The sequence below is a fragment of the Parasteatoda tepidariorum genome, chromosome 5 (genome assembly GCF_982258835.1).
Source record: "Parasteatoda tepidariorum strain Cologne lab strain chromosome 5, Ptep-v5.0, whole genome shotgun sequence".
In the NCBI taxonomy this organism is placed as follows: domain Eukaryota; kingdom Metazoa; phylum Arthropoda; class Arachnida; order Araneae; family Theridiidae; genus Parasteatoda; species Parasteatoda tepidariorum.
Genome location: NC_141759.1, coordinates 112453506 through 112477589, shown reverse-complemented (window position 1 = coordinate 112477589; position 24084 = coordinate 112453506). Strand labels below are relative to the sequence as shown.

General features: G+C 27.5%; 1 long non-coding RNA gene across 1 annotated transcript; it reads right to left on the bottom strand.

Annotated features, from left to right (window-relative positions):
* Positions 1-10812: 10812 nt before the first annotated feature.
* Positions 10813-23304, bottom strand: LOC147810012 (uncharacterized). The gene is made up of 4 exons (XR_015434057.1): positions 23025-23304; positions 21443-21563; positions 15193-16330; positions 10813-10896 (listed from the first exon to the last, which is right to left on the bottom strand). It is a non-coding gene; the product is annotated as an uncharacterized LOC147810012 (long non-coding RNA).
* Between the last annotated feature and the right edge of the window lie 780 nt (positions 23305-24084).

Genomic DNA, 24084 nt, shown 5'->3' with positions numbered 1-24084 from the left:
GGCCTACTCTGATGATATCGATATAATTGGAAGGTCAGAAAGGGAGGTCAGCAAACAGGCTTTTCGAGCTCTCGAAGCTGCTGCCACATATATGGGTCTTTCTATGTTGTTGTTGTAGTTCATTTACGTCGCACTACAGCTGCACAATGGGCTATTAGCGATGGTCTGGGAAACATCCCTGAGGATGATTTGAAGGATGATCATCACCATTTTGATCTCCTGCAGAGGGGATGGCACCCCCACTTCGGTAGTCCGACGACCTGCTCGCGAAATCGAGCCCTTTACGGTGGAACATTTTAACGAGGACCCATACTACAAACCCTCGGTCCCTACGCAGACTAATCCAAGTGGTCACCCATCCGCTCACTGACCTCAGCCAGAGATGCTTGACTTCGGTGATCTGCTGAGAACCGTGTCTTAACGTAACTGCGGGACGGGCCTTTCTATTAACGAAGATATAAGAAAGGAATTTTCATCCTCAACTACAATGCTTCTATATGTATTAATGTTACAATATTCTATATGTAGGGGTTAATGCATTCGAATATCTTGGCACTGTTGTTAACGATCAAAGCCTACTTGCATACTCCTTTGAATATTATTCGAACACGCTAACCTTTTATCGGAATCCGATATCATTTAATCAGTAAGCGAAATTTTTTTTAAAAAATTTTATTATTAGTCTCAAATCCACTTACATTTGATTAATTATCCAACTCACTGTCTTTTGATGAGCACTCGATCTCTTTCAATCAGTTATGAAAGCCGCTATCATTTGATCAGTAATCAAACATAATTCTTTTATTGGTATTAAGTCATACCATGATTTGATTAGTTCTCAAATTTACTACTATTTAGTCCTGCAGTGGACTGATGGTAAAGACAGTGTTCCCAGTTGAACACCGCAATTAAGCACCACTGCCTGCTGTCAGTAAGCGGGTGGGTGACCACTTTGATCAGTCTGCGTAGGGGCCGAGGATGCTAGTTATCGGTCCTTGCTAAACTGTTCTACCGTAAAGTGCTCGCAACCAAAGCAGGGGAGCTCCCCCTGCAGAGGATAAAAATTGCGATGGCATGTCTTCCGGCCATTCTCGGGGATGTTTCGACCTCTGTCAGGTATTAGATTACAAGTTACTGCAGTGCAATAGTAAGGGAAATTACTAAAGACAAATTAAGGGATTCAAAATGTGGCACTTAAGTATGTAAATATTTCACAGTGCCTAAGGAATTCTTAGCTCAACAAAAGTTTCCGTTAACCCAAATATCGAAATAAGCCAGAATAAATGTTTATGCTCAACAGGACAGTGAAGCACCCACAGTTGCTTTAAAGACATTGAAAAGAATGGCAGAAGAATGTCAGGGAATCAATATTCGTGCATCCCATACCATTACACAAACTCTAGAAGAGGTCGGTGCAACCTCCGTCTGGGGTGGTGCCGTTCTGAGCAAGATTGGACTTCAATCAACCGAAAAACGGTCGTCTTCAGCGACGAATCCAGTTTAAATTTGGGCTGTACTGACCAGACCATCGTGTATGAGTGGAGAGGCCATATTGTTAGTATTTTAAGTTACGACAAAAACAAACAAAAATAAATAAATAAAACCTTTCTCAGAAGAAAAATGGCACCGCAGTGAACTGATCGTTAAGACACGGTTCCCAGCAGATCACCGAAGTCAAGCATCACTGGCTGCGGTCAGTGTGCGGTAGGGTGACCACTTGGATCAGTCTGCGTAGGGACCGAGGGTGTGCGGTATGGGTCCTCGTTAAACTGTTCTACCGTAAAGTGCTCGACTTCGCGTGCAGGTCGTCGGGCTACCGAAGCGGGGGTGCCATCCCCTCTGCAGAGGATCAAAATTGTGATGGCATGTCTTCGGATCATCCTCAGGGATGTTTCCCAGACCGTCGCCAATAGCCCATTGTGCAGCTCTAGTGCGACGTAAATGAACAACAACAACAACAGAAGAAAAATGCTTTGATATTTTTGGAATCGAGGAAATTGCAATCTACACGCGACACAAGATCTGTATAAACACGATTTGTCATCCTCAGAAATAAAACCGACAATGTGTCTGAACATTCTGACCTAGGATTTATAAATCATATTAATATTAATTGAAGGAACTTGAAAAAAAAGAGTTTTAATGTTTTGTTTTTGTCTTTAATTTTTGGTTATGCGTGATGAGAGATTGATAAATAAAAATATATAGGGATTTGATTTTACGATGTATAAGTTGAATTTCTGCAGTTAAATTACTTTTTTTTTTTGAAAAAAAAGGAAAGAAAAACTAAATGAATGCTAGTATTTTATTTGTATGCTTCTAAATAGGACAATTATTGTCCTTTTCCAGACGGATGGAATTTGTATAAAGCCAGCAAACCAATAACATCTGCCTCAGGAAACGGAAAAAAGTATCAAGCTTCACAAAAAACAAGAATCAATAAAGAAAAATCAACAGAAAAATCTGATTTTTTTTAATAACAAGTTCGACGTCATTTTTTGTATCCTTCTAAAAAAATCGAGTTTCTAAAATTTGGAGCTTTACGCTATTTGGAACACTTTATGCTATTTTTTCATATTAATAGGAAGAAAAAAAAGTCATACCCAGGCAATTTTCATCATAAGAACTCTCTTGCTTCTGCTTCATTTACCTCTTTGCCAAATATCACTGACTCCAAAGAGTTGCATAGTTTTGCTAACATCAACTTCAATGGAGTCAATTATTTAGCTTTTCTGATGACTCAAGGGATGACACTTCACACACTAATCATAAGGAAAACACCCCTCTAGGACCCAAAACATTTAAAGTAATTTGAAATAAGCATAATTTTGTGTTTTAACTAAGTCAAAGAGCAAGCTGAGAACTTAAAATAAATAACCATCAGAACTAAGTAATAGTAAAAATCCTTGCCAAAAAAATATGTAGAAATACAAATGCAAGAAGAAATATTAAAAGAGCAGGAAAAAAGGTGCAAGGCCAGTTGCAAAATTAAAAGTTCGCAAGGAGAGAATAATTTAATAATTGGATTCATATTATAAAGAAACCTTATATTATAAGAAACTTTATTTCTAAGCACTAAATTGGTTTATGTAAAGTTTTTTTATGTAGTTTTTTCTAATGGAAACGGATATTTAGCAACACATACACATAATAAATCATTTAGGAACAATAATTCCATCCAACACAGGGATGGAAAATAGTACTTTCATGCTTAGAACATTAAAAGTAATCTGGAAGAAAACTTCATCATGTTTAACAACTCACATTATTATGAAATTGAATTTCAAGATTAACTGTACTATAAAACGAATTTTGAGAACGGAAATTTAAATATAGTTGCTTAAATAAATAATTTATAAAAAAAATTAATGCCGAAATGAATAAAAAAGCTAACATATCCAAAAGAAAATAGTTCATGATAATAATCCTATAGCAAGAAAACATTAAAGTCAAATATCTAATCTTTGTAAGTTTTTACAATGTTTTTTTCTTCTTTTCAAATCAACAGAAAAAAAAAGTAAAATAAAAAGTATACCCTTCAAAGCTTTTAATATCAGAACATTCTGGCTTCTTTTTCATTAACTAATGACTAAATATCATCAACTCCAAGGAAGTTGCATAGTTTACTAATATCAACTTCAATGGAGTTAGTTATTTAGCCAAATACACATATGGTGTCACATAGATGATACTTCATACACTTATCCCGAATGATACAGCATGAAACATTTAAACTAATCTGATATAAAAATGTGATTATGTGCATTAACTAAACCCAAGAGAAAGCTGAAAGATGGAAAAATATATACATATGTATTAGTATATATATTTTCATAAGCTGAAAAGGTAACAGCTGTGTGAGCAAACTATAATAAATAAAATGAAATAACAAAAACAGTACTGCCCACTACTTTTAAGTATAGTATAGTAAAAGTACTAATTGAAGAAATGTTTCTATGCAAAAATTAGAGAAAATATTCCAGGAAAAGAAAACTAAGAATAAAACCAAGAAAATATTAAAACCAAGTGCTAAATTTGAAAGAAGAGATCAAGAACACTAGATTAAGTTCTTAGTAAAAGATTTCATAGCACAAATAAAAACAAAGAATAGAAACTTAAGAGTGAACAACGCATATACCATTATATTAAGATGGCTGTAAATGCATTATGAACATCTTTTATTACAAACAGAAATACATTAGTTTCAAAATAGCAACTCAACAAGTACAGGTTCTATAGAAAACTTTCAGGAGCAAGGAAAACAGCAGGTTGGGATTCTTTAGATTTCTAAGATTAAATTAAGATTAATGAATAACTAAATTATAGAAATATCACCATTAATGAAAGTCATAAAAATATAAGAAAAATTCTAGCACAAGGAAATATAAATTAAGAAAAAAAATGTAATAAATTCAGGCAGATGAATTTTTTTACAACAAGCTAGGAAAACTGTAGGTCCAAATATAACAATTATATAACAATTTCTTCTTTATCTCGAGACCACAAGCTATAAATTAAAATCAACTAATACCTTAAACATGGAATTTATAATAGGCAGAAAAATATGAAATATAAAAGTTCCAGACAAATGCTAAAAAGAAATTATAGAAGCAAAGAGAACATCAGGTCAACAGATCAAACTACAATTTCTTCTTCGTCTGTAGAGAATACCAGCTGTAAATTAAAATTAATAAATAATTGAAACATGAAAATTTAAGGAAAGCAAAAAATATTAAATATAAAAATTCTGGACAAATGTCAGAAAAATAATCAAAAAACCATATAGAAATTTTTTTTTCACCTTCAAAGACCACACAAGCTATAAAATTAAAATCAATAAGTAGTACTTCAAACATGAATGGCAAAAAAAAAAGTTCCAGGCAAATTCATAAAAAAGTATTCTCTATATACAATATTTTCCGTATGTTAGAAGCACAATGAACATAAAAAGAATAAATTTTATATGTGTGAATAAAATTATGGGTGAATAATTAAGTCTGAGAAAGCGTTTAGTTTTGAATAATAAATTAAGAATAAGATTTAGATAATGAAATAACAAAAAGATTAAAGCTTTTTATGTTGCAGCCCACTTCCCTGAAAACTTTTTATTACAATCCAAAAATATATAAAAAATTATTCTCTATTTACAATACTTTCCCTATGTTAAAAGCACAATTCACATGAAAAGAATAAAATTTATTATCTTAATATACAATCAATATATATAAATAAGAATTATAAAAAATACACTATTGTAAAAATGACAAAAAAATTAACACACAATTAGCTGCACATAAATCGTTGTAGGCCTACTTTTCAATTAAATGAATTTTTAAAAAAAAAGATTTTTATAGATTATATTTACTCTTTGTCAGATTCAAAGTGATTTGTTTATTTTTCTTGATAATAGACTTTTTACCAATAAATACCATTCTTAATCTATAGAACTTCAAATTTTTTCACTTAAAATTATAAATTTCCCCATGCACTTAAGAATGCAAACATTCAAAAACATGAAAAATAAAAATAGAAAAAAAAATCAATCTGAAATTAGAAACTATAAAAAGGAGAGATTAGAGACTTTTAAAAAGAGAGAACAGGTTGCATAACAAGTATGCTGTAGCAACACTACAGTAGTGTGAAAAACCAAGGCCAAATATTAAATAATACATTCCCAAAACATTCATAATAAGTTGAAAAGCTTAGAGCTTAGAGTAGATTTTTCAGAAAAATACTGTATAAAGTAACAAAAAATATTAATAAACTAACAAATTTTATTAAAATATCTTTTAGATTTAAAACTAATAATATTATACAAACTATAATAAATCTTAAATAAAATATTTTCATCTTTTAAAATTTTTTATTGTAAAAAATGCCACTTTAATCAGGTTTTAAATTTCCCTGATTTTTTCATGTTTTCCAGGTAAACATACTAAAATTTCCAGGTCATCATGTTTTTTTCTCATAAAGTGTAGAATAGGTACAAGAAAAGTGTCAATATTACAAAATATTTCATTTAAAATGTTATTCTTTTAATATATCACCCTGAAAAATAATCAGACTAAATTGATTTTAACAACTTAGTAAAATATTAGTTTTTAATTCTTTAATGTTTGGATAAATTTTAAAAAAAATTAAGACTGATGTGGAGAAAATATCTTTAGCTAGTAGAATATAGTGTTTTTATTGAATAAAAAATGTTTTAATGTGATACATTAAGTAGTTTTTTTACAAAGTGTATCAAATGTCAAATAAAGAGCGACCAAAAAAAAAAAAAAACCTTGAATAAGTATTGTTTAATAAGCAAAATAATATAAATATATTTTCATTAAGCAAAAGAAAAAGATTCTAGGTGATTATACATCAAAAAAAAATTATTTTTACAGTGGCTTCCAAAAGTGTCATACACTTATGACTTTTATTGAAATATTAAAATGAATATTTCAGAATAGGTATTTAATTATAAGATGTATAATCTTTTTTTAGCAAAACCTCATGGAATATTTTAAAAATAAAGTAAAAGTTTATTTTTAAGAAATCAATAGAAAAATAACAAAAATATTTTAATTTTTGCTGGCTAATTCCATAATATTTTCTTCTATCATTTAAAAATGGCTCGTAGTCATAATTATACAACAGACAACATTTGAAATATGATTATTTGTCATCATAAGAGGTAAATCAGCAATGAATATTGTTGAATTAGACTATTTTGTCCCATTCCATTGTGCAATATGTGATAAAATGCTTAAAAGACGTACTTCATATCAACATGATCTGAGATTAAAATTATAAAATTTGTGAAAAAATTCATAAATTCCCATATGAAAGTTGTAAAAATCTCTGCAAAATTTTATAAAAATATTCTGCTTAAACTTCATTTTCGATGAGGCTTTACTTTTGCAAAATCAATGATAAATAGATCCTAATATAGTAATAATGTTTTATCAGCTAATGGAAACAAATCTAACACATTGGGTTTTGATGTGCATTATGAAGCAGAAAAAATGAGGAACTTTATCCAAAGAACTCAGTTGGAACAGTTAAGCATGGTGGTGGTGTCTTTGTATGTTGATGCATATCAACATAAGGATAAGGTAATTAGTTATTTATTGATGACATAATGAATCAACCTATTTATTTAAATATTTTAAATCACATTTACAATAATCAGCCAAAAATTTGGATATTGGAAACTTTGTTTTTAATTAAAATTGCTATCATAGGCAAACGTCTCTCATCATTTGTGCCCAATGTCTCAATAATTGACCACAAGCTTTCAGCGCACCACCTCAATTGCCAAACTTAAACCCAATAAAGCATATTTGAAAAGAACTAGGTGCATGATAACATGACATTAAAAGAAAAAACTAACTATAATTAATAATGGTAAAAAAAAGCAACGTCATGTGCACATGAATAAAAACTTTTTAGATTTTATGTTTATACATCATTGAACATACCTTTTATACATTTCTCAGTCTTTGCCAGATTTTTAAGGTAAAAAGAAAAACAGTTTCAGAAATATCTCCAGATTGCAAACAACATTTACAAGCGTTCAACATTGTAATTACTACACATTTCGTATTTTGAATCAAAAATCAAATATTTACCATATAGTTGCTACTGAAAAGAACCTTTTTATAATTAAAATATAAGAGGCTAAAATGAAATTAAGAAAATGAGAATTAATGCAACAATTGAAACGATCTATCGTCAAACATTGCTGTTAGTGATAGCAAGAAAATGTGTGATTGGTCGGATTTGCTGAGAAAAAATAATTCACCGATTTCATTGGATGAGAGTACAAAAGCTAGTGCAATCTAAAATCTTTTGCTACTAAGTTATAACCAAGGAATATTTGGAGAATTTTATTAGGAAAAAATATTAAAACATTTTGTCAAAAAAAAAAAAAAAAAAAAAACTACCCAAAAGCATTGGAACAAACAAGAACAATAAATGAATTCAGCCCACAGACTAGAAGAAAAAAGAAAACCTACTTTTTATAATTAGAAGCAAATATCCTAACCTCTTCTTCCAAAATCTTTGACCATTCTAAAATGTACATTTCCATAGTCTCCAATGAGGTCAAAGGTTTATTCATTCATTTAGCAACACTGTCTAAAAGAGTGAGTTTATGATGGATGGTAAAATGATTTAAATTAGTAAAATTAAAAAAATATATATAAGAGAAAATTCCAGCTTTTCTTTAAAATTCCCTGCATTTTCCAGTATAAAAAAAGTCCCTGATAATTCCAGGCTTTCCAGGTGGGTAGTTCCCCTGACTAAATTTTTAGTTGGGTTTTGCTAACTATATCTTACTGAGTGATGTTCTGTCTTGAAATCTAGTAGCACAATTTACACTTGACATTTTGATTAAACATACTCTACACTTTTTAAATTTTCAGAATATCTTTAAATATTAGCATATTGTAGTTTCATGAGCAAAATTTGAAAACAAAGATACAATAATGTTTGGAAGTTAATAAAAGTTTGCAAAACTTTCAATGCTACGAGAATGCTTCATCCAGACATTTCAGCTTGTTATTGGCCAACAAATTTAACTCAAAACAAATCTAAAGATGCATCTTCAATCATTTCTGAATCAAAGCAGAACATGACTGATTTTTAAATTGTTCAACAATATTCTCTCCTAATATTTGTTTAATAAAATAACAAAATATATTATTTTAAATATGTTCTTTCATATGAACTTCTTTTGACCTCTTCTGAGGCATCTTCATACTTTCTTAACTGTGATAATTAAAAAGTGAGTGACGATTGAGTGTATTGAATTATGGGCATTCAGTTACTTCCCTTAATTCAGAAACAGTTTTCATTTGAATTTCTCCTCTCCCTCTTTTAACTGTAACTCATTTTTTCAAGAAGTGTAATCCATAACTGTAGCTTTGTTCTGTTTGTTAGTGAGTGGCAGATAGCAATTTGTTACACATCTTTCTAAATGCAACAATAAAAAATCTAAATGCCTTAACAAGAAAACAAATTTTTTAATCTTTAAAACATTTAAGCTCCTTTAAAGCTTGATTTAATAAAACGGACTTATTTATCGAAAAGCATTTTAAAATTCAATCATTAATACAAACATTCCATACTACTTTAAACTTGCTTCATAATCCGTTTTTTTTTTTTTTTTTTTTTTTTTTAAATTTTATTAGAGTGATGTATTTTTACCAAATTGTTACTAAAAAATTACATACAAGTAATATCATGCATGAAATATAACAAAGAAAAGAAATTACAACTAAACATAAAGAGAGGGAATACAAGTAGTTAGGGAAAGTGCAAATAGCTAGGGAAAATAAATTTTACGTACAACAAATGTAGTTCTTCTTGATCTTGTAGCTCGGCTAGTTCAAGAGAACTTCTACAGTGGGATGTTCAATTTCAAATAGTTCAGGAGAGTTACATTCTGTTAGATAAAAAATTATATTTAAATAAGAAAATTCATAAATAATTTAATAAAAATCGAAATATCCTTTTAAAATGAAGAGTATATTATTATATTCTGAGAACATTTAAGCATTTCTAATTAGAAGTAGCACACAGAGTTCATACTCAGAAAATATTTTCTCCTGACTTTTTCAAGCAGATTTTTATACAAATCCAGGATTTCTTTTTCTGAAAAAATTCAAAAAAATTTAAATTTGATAAAACTATAAATTAAAATTATAATAAAATCGCAACTCAAAATTATAAGTTTAATTAAAATTTTAAGTAAGCAATTACAAATTATTTTTATTTAAAAAAATCAGGTGATTTAAATTATGTCAACTCTGATGAAGAATAATGAAGTGTCAGAAATATGATTGAAAAAGGAAACACAAGGCAAAACTTGCAAATGAAACTGTGCCTCTGAAGAATTGAAATTTATTCAGTTAAAATATATGGCTTCATAAAAGATATCAAAGCAGCTGACAAAAAATGTTTTGTTCTTAACAATTAAAGTCTCGTAAGAAATTATAAAACAATTTGTCATAAAATATCAAGAAGAACGAGAAACAAAAGTGGATACAAAGAAAAACCTAACATGTAAATACTCTTAGGGCAGAATTTTAATACTTTTAAGGCACCTTAACAACACTCCAGAATTTAACTAATAGCATTCCAGAAATGCTTAAGAATAATGGAAGAATCTTGTAGAATACACCTAATCAAAATCACAAATTAGCAATTTCAAAAACAGTAAAAAATGCTATATTGGAAATCCAGTATCATTTGAAATTTATATTTATTAAAATGTCCCCTTTTTTAAAATTTACATGATTTCAAATAAGGCACAATTTTTTCTAACAGAATTTTATGAAGATTTATTCAAAAAATTATTTTTAGAATGAAGACAGAATACTTTTACAAAAAAGAAAAGTTTTTCTGTTCCGTCACAATAAGAGTTATGATTGATTTGAAATTGAAAATTATCTTACAAATTACAATGCATGATATTTGACTTAAATAATGAAAAGTTAGTCAGTTTATAAGTTTTTGAAAAAAAATATTGATTTAAATATCATATACCACTATGCTTATATATGAAAATTCGCTTTTTTATTGATGATTTTCAAAATCTGTTCTCTGTTTAAACCAAAGTTTTTAAAATTTTGTCAGTTAGTTTAAATTTAGATATGTTTAAATTGATTGCCAAAACAAAAAATTCCTAAAAAAAAGAATGGATGTGTTATTTATTTGTTCAAAACGATGACATAATAACAGAGATGACGTAATAGAGAGAGTACATAAATAACAGAGATAATAAAAATGAAGACAAGATCTTAAAAAGTAAAAATTGAATACTCCAATATTGTCCACGAGCATATTATTCAGAATAATGGGCCCTAAAGAACTCTTTGCTATGTTGCTATTGCAAAACAGCTGCCACTGTAAAATATATACAAAAGTTAGTAAGAATATAAAGAAACTTAAAAATTTATACAAAAAAATTTAATAATGCTTTTAAAAGAAAAATTATATTCTTAACAATCAACGCCTATCTATTCTTAGAAGCTGTGATGGGACAAGATATATTTTTCAAAATATATATATGTAAAATGTTTAGTTTGAACTTTTATTTTTATCCAAACTAGCTTAGGTTTCATTACAAATAATTATTAATTATTTTTTTTTTTAAAGGTGTTCTTCTGGTTCATATTAGCAGCTAGTGAGAATAGATGTCATAAAACTGATTATTTAATCTATTGTTACTTATTAAAAGTAAGCAATATCAAAATCAAATTTTTACAATGTTAAATAAATGCTAATTTGTAAATAGCATCTAATCTCTAGTGCTCAATTATTTAAAAAGTTTTTTCAAACAGCCTACTACATTAAAACATTAATTTTATTTAGTAGTATCTGTGATATTTACAAACTTTGTAAAACTAAAATGAATTCTTGGGTTCTGAAATTTTAAATATTTTTTTTTAACCCTTCTTTAAAAGATATAAATTTGGTACAACAACTATTTTGTACTTTTTGAAATTAAGTCTGTTATAACATATTCACATTAAATTCTTTCTATTTTTTTAATATTTTAATATCTATTAGACCTGCTGCTGAGTGAAAAAAAAATATTTATTAGTAATACCTTCATCTTACTTTCAAATGGAATTTAAAAACAAGCCTCCTTCTTAGAATTATAGCTTCGTATTAACATCAACATGGTATTCTTAAGTTTTTATGGCTAGTTAATCAAAAATTATTGCGAGCTCCTACTTTTAATTTTTATTTTGTGTAGAGTCTGGCAGTTTGATCAAAAGTAACAAGCAAGAAGTAAACTTTTATTTATTTAAAAAATTATTTGTTTACTTTCAGATAAGATTGTGAGACCAAGTCAAAATTCCGGAAAAATTTCTTGAGTTAGAAAAAAAAGAAGAAAAAAAAAGTTTCAATTGAAAAGTTAGAAAAAAATTTAAACAAGGTTTTTTTTTCTTCCTCTTTCTCAATATTTCTTAGTTTACTTAACATATATTTAAAATTTTACACATACCTATACATTTACACATACCTATGATGACCTGTAAAAGTAATTAAAATTTACAAATATGTCTTTCTTTCTTGAGTTAATGATTATAATAACTATTTACTTATAAAAAATCATTTGATAAATAATCATGAATATAAGCTTATAAAGTATCTCTCTGACTCTCCCTTACAAACAAATAAAATAAACTGTGTTTTTAAGTTCCACCTTTGAAAATTTGATTTCCGGAAACTTCTGTGATCAATGATTTTTTAAAACGTCTGGACCTTCAATCTCCGGAAACTTCCGGATCACCGTTAGCGAAAAATCCGGAAATCCAGATTTCTTCCGGAGCACATTCAGCCCTGGATAAGTAAATCTGTCATTACTCGGTAGGCTATATGGTTAAATAAAAATCTTTTTAAATCCTTATTTATTTGATTTACAGTTATTTTGTTATACAAAGTAAATAACAACAGTATTTCTTTCTGCTATCTGATGCTCACATACACACAAATGATAAGATTATCTTAAAATTGATTTCATTATTCTCAAAAATGTGCAAATAGAAAGGGAGAAACAATTTTGGAACATCCTGATATTTATTATATTACCATCTAGATTAATTTAGCCAGTAATAAAAATGATCAAGAACCAATTTAGGGTAGGGTAAACTAACCAGTGAAGGAACACTTAAGCTTCGCTTGCCTTTTAAAAAATCATATTAATTTCAAAATTCGTAATTTTAGTTAAATGACAGTGTCAACATATTTGTTACTAATTGCAAATTATGTAAAAAAAATTTAGAGAACTTACATAATATTGTTTAAAAGTTTTGGAGGTTCAAACAACAAGTAGTAAGAAGACCAAGTGAAGGAACACAAAATTGCCCAGTAAAGGAACACTTAATTTTGTTATTTTTTAATGCTCTTTGGTTAGGTCTGGTTATTTTTTAATGCTCTTTTATGAATTTATTAGCCATACAAATACATAAAAACAAGACTATTTATGAAATTATAACATACAAGTGCTTGTGAAATGCTAACATTTTTCTGTAATCATGAGCTAGAAATTAAAGTGATGTTAAATACAAAATAAATAAAAAAAAAACATTCTTTCCTATAATTTGACAGTCAATAAAATCAGTGTCATCTAAATCATTGTGTCATCCGATGCTGTTTTTTATCACCTTTTTGTTTACTCTTTTTCCTCTTATTTCTTGAAGTTTTTTTTCCTTTTTAAGTATTTTTTCTTTCTTTTTCTTCTCCATATTCTTTCGTTTTAACTTTTTTTTAGATCTTACAGCCTCTTGAAATGTTTGCCATTTCTCTGAAGTTAGTGCAAAAGGTAATTTATTCGTTTTTCTTCTTGTTTGACCTTTCTTTTTATCATCAATATTTAGCTAATGTGAATGGTTCTTCCAAACTTCTGATTTTTCAGCAACAATTCTAGAATGCCTTTCTCGAAAATAGACGGGGGAAAGGTGTCTTGAAGTTTGAGGGAAATCCATCTCATGTTGACTTATATCTAGAGGATCTTTAGAAGTACTGATTTTACTTATAGAATCATTTCTTTTTTCAACTAAGAGAGGATCAGCATGAGGACTCATTTCAAATTCGATATCTAAGATGCATTCATTATCAATACTAGCTTCAGTTCCTAAGTTTGACTGAACCAAGTGGTCTTCTTTTAATAGGTACTTCTTCCATATTAAAAAAAAGTACAGGCTCTTGGACATTTTCGATATTAGACTCTTCAGTCAATGCAGCGTTAAAAATTTGCAACATATCTTGAGGGATTTCCCTCTCAAGCTTCTGAAGAAATTGGGTATCGTTTCTGTTTAACTCTGTTTTTCGTTGAGGAGCTTGCTTCTAAATTCTAACATAGTAAAGTAGTTTTTATAAATCATATAATCACGTTGCTATTCTATAATGATAACTTATTAGGAGTTCTTGGTGCAAAAGCCAGCGAAAAAATGTTCTATTCAAATTTTTATGATTATATTTAATTAGTTTTCGATTTGTAAACATAGTTTATTAAGTTGCCTAACATTTGATGTAACTACACACCCTATTAATAAACATAAATTATATATTTTTTCATAAATTAAGCTATTAAATTAACATTTTGAACTAAAATTATTTCAGAAATTATTCATACAATTTTTAACAAAATTTCGGTTGTCCTCTATATAGCAGAATTACTTATCCTAGAGTCATGTAAAATCATATTTCACACATTACTGTTCATTCACTGGAAGTATTCCCAGTGAAGGAACATGCCTGTTTCTTCACTGGTTAGAAGTTGTTTTTTGTCTTTAAACAGAATTTTGATGTATAATATAACTAAAAAGTACAAGAAAATTAAAAAATTTCTTTTATTTTCATCAACTGGGGAAAAACCCAATAAAGGAACACTTGTTCCTTCACTGGTTTTTCATTGTTTGGTGATCCAGTGAATAAACACTCCCTTATCTCAGTACTTGATTATGTTATGGTGCTTTAAAAAAATAAAATGTAACTTCAATAATTATATTTTGAATTCTCTTTTTCACAGTGAGAAAAATAAGACTATTACATGCAATTAATTCCACTTCAAATATATAAATACAAACACTCACCTTATAATTTTTACAACAAAACAAGGTGTTGCAGAGATAATAACAAATTCAAAAATTTTTCCAGAGAAGCCTATTTGACCAGGTAATCCAAAACATTGCTAGATGACTTCCTATTGTTTGGCAGTAAGCTATTGTTACCAATCAATCTAAAGAAAAACTTTCCAATTCTTATTTTTAATCAATATATATGAAATGTTCCTTCACTGGGTAGTGTTCCTTCACTGGTTGGTTTACCCTACATAGTTTAAATTAACGCAAGTTATGCTAGTACTATGTTAAATCCAATAGAGTTGACAGCTATGCAATATACTCTTTTGGTCTTATGTTACAAATTAATAACTTACAATTCTTTGTTCACAATTTATATAATGCATACAGGTAGAGCATTTTGCTTCTGAGCCAATTTGTATTGACATTTCTCCTCAATATACATCTTTCACATTGAGTAATAAAGAAGAAAAAGAGTTTAAGAGAGAGAGTAAAATGGATTTAAAAAAAAACCTTTAGGCATCACAAATGCTCAATCAGTCCAAGGTTGTTTACAAGTAGCTTAAAAAACAGGATAATAATTAAATTTATCACCATATATAGTTACCATTTGAAAGGAACACATATTTTCCATACTTGGTGTCAAAAGAAGTTGGGGAGTAGATGGACTTTTTGGATCTTCCAAAATCTGTCTCACTAGCGCTTTTTAAATAAGTTTTGTCAATATGGGTCCTTGAATTATTATTTGAATCAAGTTTTAGTAGGATATGATAGTTTTTCTTTACAGGAAAAATGTTACCTAAATAATATATTGTGAAAAACGGTGACTGGAGGGGTTTTTTTTGGACAAAAGTGTTCAAGTATATTGAGTAATAGTGTTGATATGGATAGAAATATAATCAATCGTCAGTTTATTTAATACAAAAATAGAAGAAAAAAGTTTGTCATGCAAAATATACCTAAAAATATAAGTAAGTTACAAAAGAATATTAAAGATTTAAAAGGTATCAAAAATAAACTGAAATATATAAAAACTAAAATATAAAAAAATGTTGCTTTAAATCAGTAAAAAGTAAGCAACTATTTATTGGTTATGACAAATAATATCATTTAAAGAAAGGTAATTTAGCTGAGAGTATCTCATTAAAAGATTAAAATATATATATATAACCTTTAACAGAAAGTAGGTAGTGGACTGACAAAAATTTTAAATGTTATATAGTTAAAAATTGAAAATTTTTACAATTTAAAAATCTCTCTTTCCTATCTTTAAAAAAAAAGTTCATCTAAGCAAAAACTGCTAATGCGCTGATATTACACATTACAAAAAATGAATAATATTTATTGGAAAACAATTATAATAATTTTTATTTCATTTTAAGATTTATAACAACAGCTGGTTCAGTTAAGTTTACATGGTGAATATTAAGTATTACCAGATTTGTAAATGACATATATCTTAATATTCTGTAAGAAAAAAAAAATTATTTTGGGTTTTGAACAATTTTTAATGCTATTGGTCAAGCAATTGCACTGGGGAAAAAAATAACTGCTAATGATGTATATTAAAAAAATAAGCTTTTGTTTAAAAAAGAAAATAAAACAAGTTTTTAAATACAAAAAGAAAATTTTTAAATGAAAATAAATAAAAGGTCAGTAAAAAAAGAATCATAATTATGAATCATTTTTAAAAACTACCTTCATTCGATTTTACCTTCAGATGATGAGCTCTCATAATCATATTTCTGAAACAAAAAAAATTATCAGAAAACACTTGAGATTGTAAGATAGACCTATATAGCACTTTAATCTTTATATATGTATAGTATCTTTATATTTGTACAGTTAATATGCTTTAAATCATTATATATTATAAAAAAATATAACATTAAAAAATATCATAAGTTGCTCTATCCACAAGATAGAGGATATAAGCATGTAAATTTAAATTTCCTTCAATATGGTAGAAATTTAGCATGTTAACTGTGCATACTGTTCCATATTTTAATGAAATTTTTGTCATCAACTTGTTTATTTCAATTTATAAAGAGACACTATATCAGTGTGAAAAAGACTGTGTCAGAAATCTTTAAGTTTCATGGACTTGTGCAACTGATTAAATTATTCAGCAAATATCTGAACTTATATAAATAATCTTACAGCTACGCAGAAAAGTGTTCATTAATCTTCGTTACAAAAGGTAAATTTATTTAACTTTACTTTTATAGTTACACCCACAACAAAAAGTTACATTTATACCTCAACAGAAAAATTTTAATTAAATATGACTGTAAGTTATGAAGTTTTGTATTCAAAAATAGTTCATTAAGATTCAGTGAATTACTGACACACAAAAAAATAATTCAATATTTTAATAATAGTTATTAAGTATTGTGGGAGTGACATGTTTCGGTTGCAGGACTCTTGTTAAATACATTTTTCTTATGCAGAAGAATAAATAGAAATGAATGATCATAAAATCATTGGAAAAATATTGAAGAAAAAAATGTAAGTAGGCAGAATATTTACAAGAAGAGAGGGAAAGGGACAAAAGCAAGAAGAAAAGCAAAACTATGATACAGTGAATGACCGAAATCGAGAGAATGTCGACTTTTATCTGTGGATATCAACAATCACATAGTCACTTTGGAGAATGTCTGAAATATTTTTCTATATCCAATTTGATATTAATTTATTCTTTGATATTATTATATTTATTCAATATTATAATGTCTGCTAAGGAACGATTAGTAGAAACATCAGTATTCAGAGTATCAGGCAAAAGTATAACAGACAGTAGCACTTAACTAGATCTAGTATGTATTTGGAACATTTACCAACTATGTGATTATCAATATTCACTGGTGAAAGTCAGCAGTCACCGATTTCGGTAATTCACAGTAGCATATTTATTTATGTATATATATAAACAATTGATGCCAAGATGAAAAAACAATTACATTGACAAAAACAGAATGAAAAGCAAAGTATATTGATATCATTACCTTCTGATATTATAACTATATCATTCATTAATATATTAATTAAAAAGATCTGGTTTTCAAATGTTAGCGTACATCATCATTGGTAATACTAGTCGCACAGACAACGAAAACTTTGAATATTTCTTACACAAGCAAAAAAAAAAATGTTATCAATTTAATTTTTTTTATAGAATAACTATATAACTATTTAAATATTGCTACCTAACATGAAAAATACAGCTCACTCAGTTTTTATGATTCAATTAAGTCAGTTAAATATGATTATGTCATTTAAATATCGCACCTGCAAAATGAGGAAATCATTTTTCAAAAAAATAAATAAAACATTGAGCATCATGCAGACATGCATATGTAAGTGGTTCACATTAAAATCCATAAAAATTGAAGCCAATACTCTAAGATATTGTACCCGAGGGCTAATTTAGCTGTAATTGGTACTCCCACATCTTTGCGATAAAAACAGGTTAATTAAGTCATGCATGAAAATATTTCACAAAAATAAACAGCAACAAAACAATTTCTCCATGCAGTTTCTAATAAATAGGATTAAAAGTACATTTTTAATTGATATAATTTTAAAAAACCCTATTTCTTTTGCAAAAAAAAAGCAAAATGATGCATAATTAAAGCAGGGTAGCCAACTTTCCATAATTTTGGAAAAATTTCTTATAGTGGTAGCAAACTTTATGTTTTAATGTAAGATTCTTCGTTCATGTAAATTTAATTTAAAATTATTTTTAACTCACTACACATGAATAATTCAAAAGTTAATATGAAAAGCCATTTTGCTCTAATTTTTTATGGCAAGACATGCAATATTAAGCAATGTTGGCAAAATTAATCAAGATTCTGAAACTTTCTATTTTTAACTGTCTAACACTCAATAAAATACATTTCAAAAACATAAAGGTTGGTAGCCTGACTAAAGAATATAATTTAACTGAAAATTGTTGAAAACACATTAAAACTTTTTTTTTCAAGTTAGATGCTATGATTGATTTCATTTATACCCAAAACTGCCTAACTAGCTGTTTCCTACAGCTAACTAATTTTTCCTAAAGAACTAATTTTTAGTTGAATGAATTTAAGTATTACAGAGATATTATTTCTTTTTTTTTTAAATATTTCACACGTCCATTCAGTGTTTATAAGGCCTAATTGACATGTACTTTTAGAATTCTTATCAAAGTGAAATTAAAATATGTATACAACACAGACCGGGGTTGCAAATTGATATTTAAATGAATAAAAAATGCTATCAAATCTGAGAAACTACACAAAGGAAGGTGTGAGTTATAAACACCACAACAGGTCTAATTTGAGGTTGAAATTTGCAGGTTTATTTATAACAATCATCTTTCAACTCCTTTGAGATTCCTCCTGTAATCAAACCAGTTTTGTTGTTTATTACAAAAATTAAAAGAAAGAAAAATTAAAAAGAGAAAGATTACTAAAGTGTCTTAAGTTCCTGAGACCCATACTTAAGTATATTAAGAAATAATTAATAAAGATACACTGAAAGTATTTTTACTGATAAAAGCTATATTTATTAACTTCTAATCAACATAGTAAAAACACATATTTAAAAAATATAACTTCACACCAACTTAATAAATAATTTATTGAATGTATTACATAAATTTTACAGTTAGATAAAATAAAGTAGTGAATTAATCTTAAGTAAAACAAATTAGCATCAGTTAAGGCAAGTTAAAAATCTTTTTAATATGAAAAATTAAAAACATCTATTTAAAACACTAAAACAAATAATATTCTTAACAACACTTTCCAGTTAGTGGAACTGATCTTATAAATATTTATATGAATTACTAAAAATATTTGTAGCAGGTAATGTGTATTTCACATTAATTATGTAGTATACAAAACATGTTCTAATTCTGTAATATTGGGAGAAATTTTATCACAGAATTAGAAACTTAGAGAAAAAAAATGACAAGTGAAAGGGTAAAAAGAAAATCATTTAGTTCTCAAATTTATCAAGAATCTAACTAGTTTTTATAATTACTATTGTTTAATTAAACCTATGTTGAAAATTGAATGATAAAAATGTAAATGATAAAAATGCATAGTAAAAAATCGGTATAAGAGAGAGTTGAGCACAAGTTTTCTATGCCTAGATTAGGCAGAAAGAAAAGATTCAGAAACAATCTTATGAAAAGGTCTTGGAATATTGCGTTCATTGTGTTATGAAAAGGTGGTGGAATTTTAGTTGAAATTCTTCGTTTTGTTTTACATCCTACGTCTTCATACAAAAAAATGGAAATATTCCTGAATAATTTTTTTTAATCAAAATTAAGTTATTTAAAAACAAGTATTAGTTTCAGAAATTAAAGAATAAATAGGTAATTTTAGTTTCAAGCATTTTTGACCCTTTTTTAAAGATAAAGGAAATCTTACACATTGTTATACTTAAAAAGAAAAGAGAGATAATTCTTGTAAAATCATTCAAGCGAAACTAAGTATAATTAAGGATCTAGATTAAATTAGCGAGTAATCAAAATGATCAAGAACCAAATTGGAGTACACAGTTTAAATAACATAAGTTATGTTAGTACTATCGCCTATAAAGCCAATAAAGTAAAAAATGATTGCACCAAGGCTAAAAAGCATAACTGAAAAGCTGAACATGGCAGTTTCTAAGCTTGGAAATCTTATTAAAAGTTTAATATTTGCATAGAAGAAGCCTATACTCAAACCTTCAACATGTTGAGCTAATCAAAACAAGAAATGATCCTGCTAAAAATATTTTATGTTTAATTTCTATTATAGATTAAATCTCAGATTCCACCCTAAGATTTTGATAGTTTCACCCAGTTTTCACAAACTTTATTTTTTGAACCTATACATAAAGACTACGTGAAAGGTTTCATCCAGTTGGCCCATGTCATAAAATAGTAAAACATTGCAAAAGGAGCAGATTTAAATCAAATTATTAAAATATTCAATTTGAACTATGTTTAATTATTTTCAATTAAACAAACATCAATGTGTATCATTAAATGAATATATAAAATGATTATAGTAATTTCCTTTGATGATTGTAAAAAGGGTTAATAAAAAGAACAATTTTCTTAATCAATTGATTTTTATTAAAAAGGCATATGTAAAAACTTCTCTTCTTGAAAAAACAAACCATAAATTATGTTAAGAAACACAAAGATAAATTATAAGATAATGATAATATAATGATAAATAAATAAATGAAAAGTAAGCCATTGTTGTCAATCCTTTCCTATATTGTCATATGAAAATTTCATATTTTAGAATAGGGACTCATGTTTTTGTGCTTAATAATTAATAGGAAAAAATTTACATAGCTTTACATTACATAAGAATTAATATATATTCTGAAAATTTTCAATACACACAAATGTAGTTTAGGACAACAATACAACATGTAAATGGTGAAAACTTACAAGGCAAAATGATGAAACAAGAAAAAGCATAAACTACAATAAAAAATTAAAGGAAGCAATTTATGGTAAGAGGGAAATTTTAGAAGGCAAATCATGTCCATGTGCAAAGAAAACTAAAATGCTAAAAGTTAAAACATTGAAAATTGCCTGTAAGTATCTGTCATCACTTTTTTTTAAATAAACAGTATTTTATCTCATAAAAATACTTTCGGAAATGTAAATTGCAACACCACTGGTCTTTTTGGAGGTTAATATTACTGCAGTAATTGAACTTTTTTTTTTAAGTCACAAGAAGAAAACATTAACATAGTAAAAAGTATAATTGGTTATTTTACTATGATAAAAGCTATACAGATAAAATTTTTAATTTAAAAAAATTATTGGTATTCTCACATAAAAAAAATTCTGTAATTACCTAGAATCGTTTGATGACACTAGTTATATTTTCAACTCACAACTAATCTACTTTCCTTTGCTGAAGCAGAATATAGATTTCTTATGGCTTTGAGCTTCTCTCCTTAGAGGAAGAAACATCTCTGAAATAATAATAATTTTTAATTATATAAGTATGTTTTAACAAAACATATACATTACAAAATAAATCTCTCATTACAAAATAAATCTTTAACAAGTGAAACAATGAAAGATTTATGCTACTTCAACTTTTAATTATCGAATATGAAATGCTATTTGACATTGAAATAAAAATTGGTATCACATAATTCAAGTTGCCTCAAGCTTATGGAACAAACAGGGTTGCCACAGAATGAAAATGAACAAAATAGTTACTTTGAAAAGCTTAGAGCATGAAAATAGTTGCCAAAATAAGAACAAAAATTTTATTAAATGACTTAATTGCCATATACCATAATCCATTTAGTCAAGTTGGTGGCAAATATGATAATTTTTATAAAAAAAGTTAGTGTTCTAGCACTAAATTTTTATTTTAAAAAATTAGCATCTTTGCAGAAAATTAAATACTTTTAACTACTAGAATTCATTCAAAAAATACTTTTTCATTAAAAAAAAACACACTTATTCTAAGAAATTTTCCCTTTTATCAATAATTGAGAAAAGTGATTACTCAAATTGAAAATTCATGCATTGTAATATCGTAATAAAAATTGCGTTTTTTGAAATCGTGCAGAATTTCGTAACAAAAACAGTTGAAAAGGCGATCGAGAAACGAAATAGACTTACGATAGAATCTGTTCAAATTGAGCGCATTAAAAAGTGATGACTCAAATTTGAAATCTAAAATGTTTCATTTTTTACTTATTTATTAAATTTTTTAAAATTTTATTTTACATTTTTTTATTTTTTAAGAAAAGAAATTCAGTGTGTTCAGAAGATTTCGCGGGCTGCAGGTTTTCTACCCAATTTATGCTTAAAAAATTGCTAGGAGTACAGAAAAGTCTCCTTTTCCTGAAAATAGTTGCTTTTTTAGCCTTTTTAGGCAAAAAAGGTTGCCATAGTCGAATCATGCTGAAAATAGTTGCATTTTAGTCGCCTGTGGCAACCCTGAACAAGGAACTAAGGTGAAATCACAGCTAGTTGTTAACTTATTTTAAATAAAAAAATTGCATGACAGTTAGCAAGAAGCTATTAGTAATTGTTAATTGTTTTTTTTTCTTGTGAAGGTGGTGCTTCATTTCATATTTTTTCATTTTGTAATGAAACATTTCTGTTCAATTATCTTTTGCAAACAGGTATTAAAAGTGCTCTTAGAGTTAAGATAAAACTTTTGTTTTTCGTTTTCTTTAAACCAATAAGCTTTTAATAAATTTTGTTTCTCATCATGAAATAACTTTTAACCTAATTGTTAATTTGGTCCAGATATTGTTTGGGATCAATTCATCTGAATGGTTATAATAATAACAGGATAGGGTAGTAAAAGTCTAAAAAAATAACTCCTACAAACTTGTTATTTAGAAACTTTTCTACTTATAATTCCCCAGGTTATTAAAAGAGGTATTTTATAAAAAAAAGGTAATTACATTTATATGATTTCGCTTTTCCACTAGTTTTGCTATAGTGTACAGCACTTCCTTCTAAAGAAGATTAATTTTCTCTAATAGCTGCTTTTTTGGCACTAATATATGTAAAAAACATGACAGTCAGAGGGGCACTTACTAGAAAAGATCCTTGAGTGGTGATCCCTTAAAACAAAAAATTCTCATTAAGCTACAAAGGGATAAAACCAATGAACAGTAAAAATATGAATAGTAACTTATTTCTTTTCAGATACTCTCAAAAATGTAAAACCAGAAGACAAAAATTCTTACTCCTTGTGATGAATGATGTAAATAGTTTAGAAAAATATCATATTAAGATAATTCATTGTGACAAAAATATTTATCATAAACATAAAAAGCATAAGATAAAATGTGACAAACTGTCTTCTTCGTATTGCATTTCTAAAATATATTCTTTAGTTTGAACAATAACTGTTTACATAAAGTGCTGTAAAAAAAAAATTAGTCTTGACAATTTTTTATTAGTTACAGTCCAGGCCACATAGCCACCCCCGGGCAAACATCTACATGTTTTTTTTAAATGTGTTAGTTTAAAAGTTATTTTCTCTAACTTACGTATTGAGCCACAACCACCTAGAGTAGAAGGCCTGGGAGCTTGTTTGTGACGTCACGATCAGAAGGCAGAAAAGAGCGTTGCTGTTTTCTACCTTCAAAGTGATCAGAGGAGGTTGTGAAGATATGAGGATAGTCGATTCCTTATTAGTTTTATTCGATTTATTGTTTTTTCTTTCATTTTTATAAGTTAAAAATAAGAATCAAAATTTTTTATGATCTAAATAATTGTGTATATATAATCCTTGCCTTAAAATAATAAATTTAAAATGAGCCAAAAGACGGAAAAAATCATGATGAAAAATAAATAAATTAACTCGGTAATAAATCTTAGATTAGTTTTTAAAAATTTTTTTGGATTACTTTCATAAGATTTAATCCAAACCTTTTTTTACGAATAAATTCCTATTTTAAACTATTTTAAGAGTAATCAATCATATTAAATAAATATCAATTGATTAAAAATAAA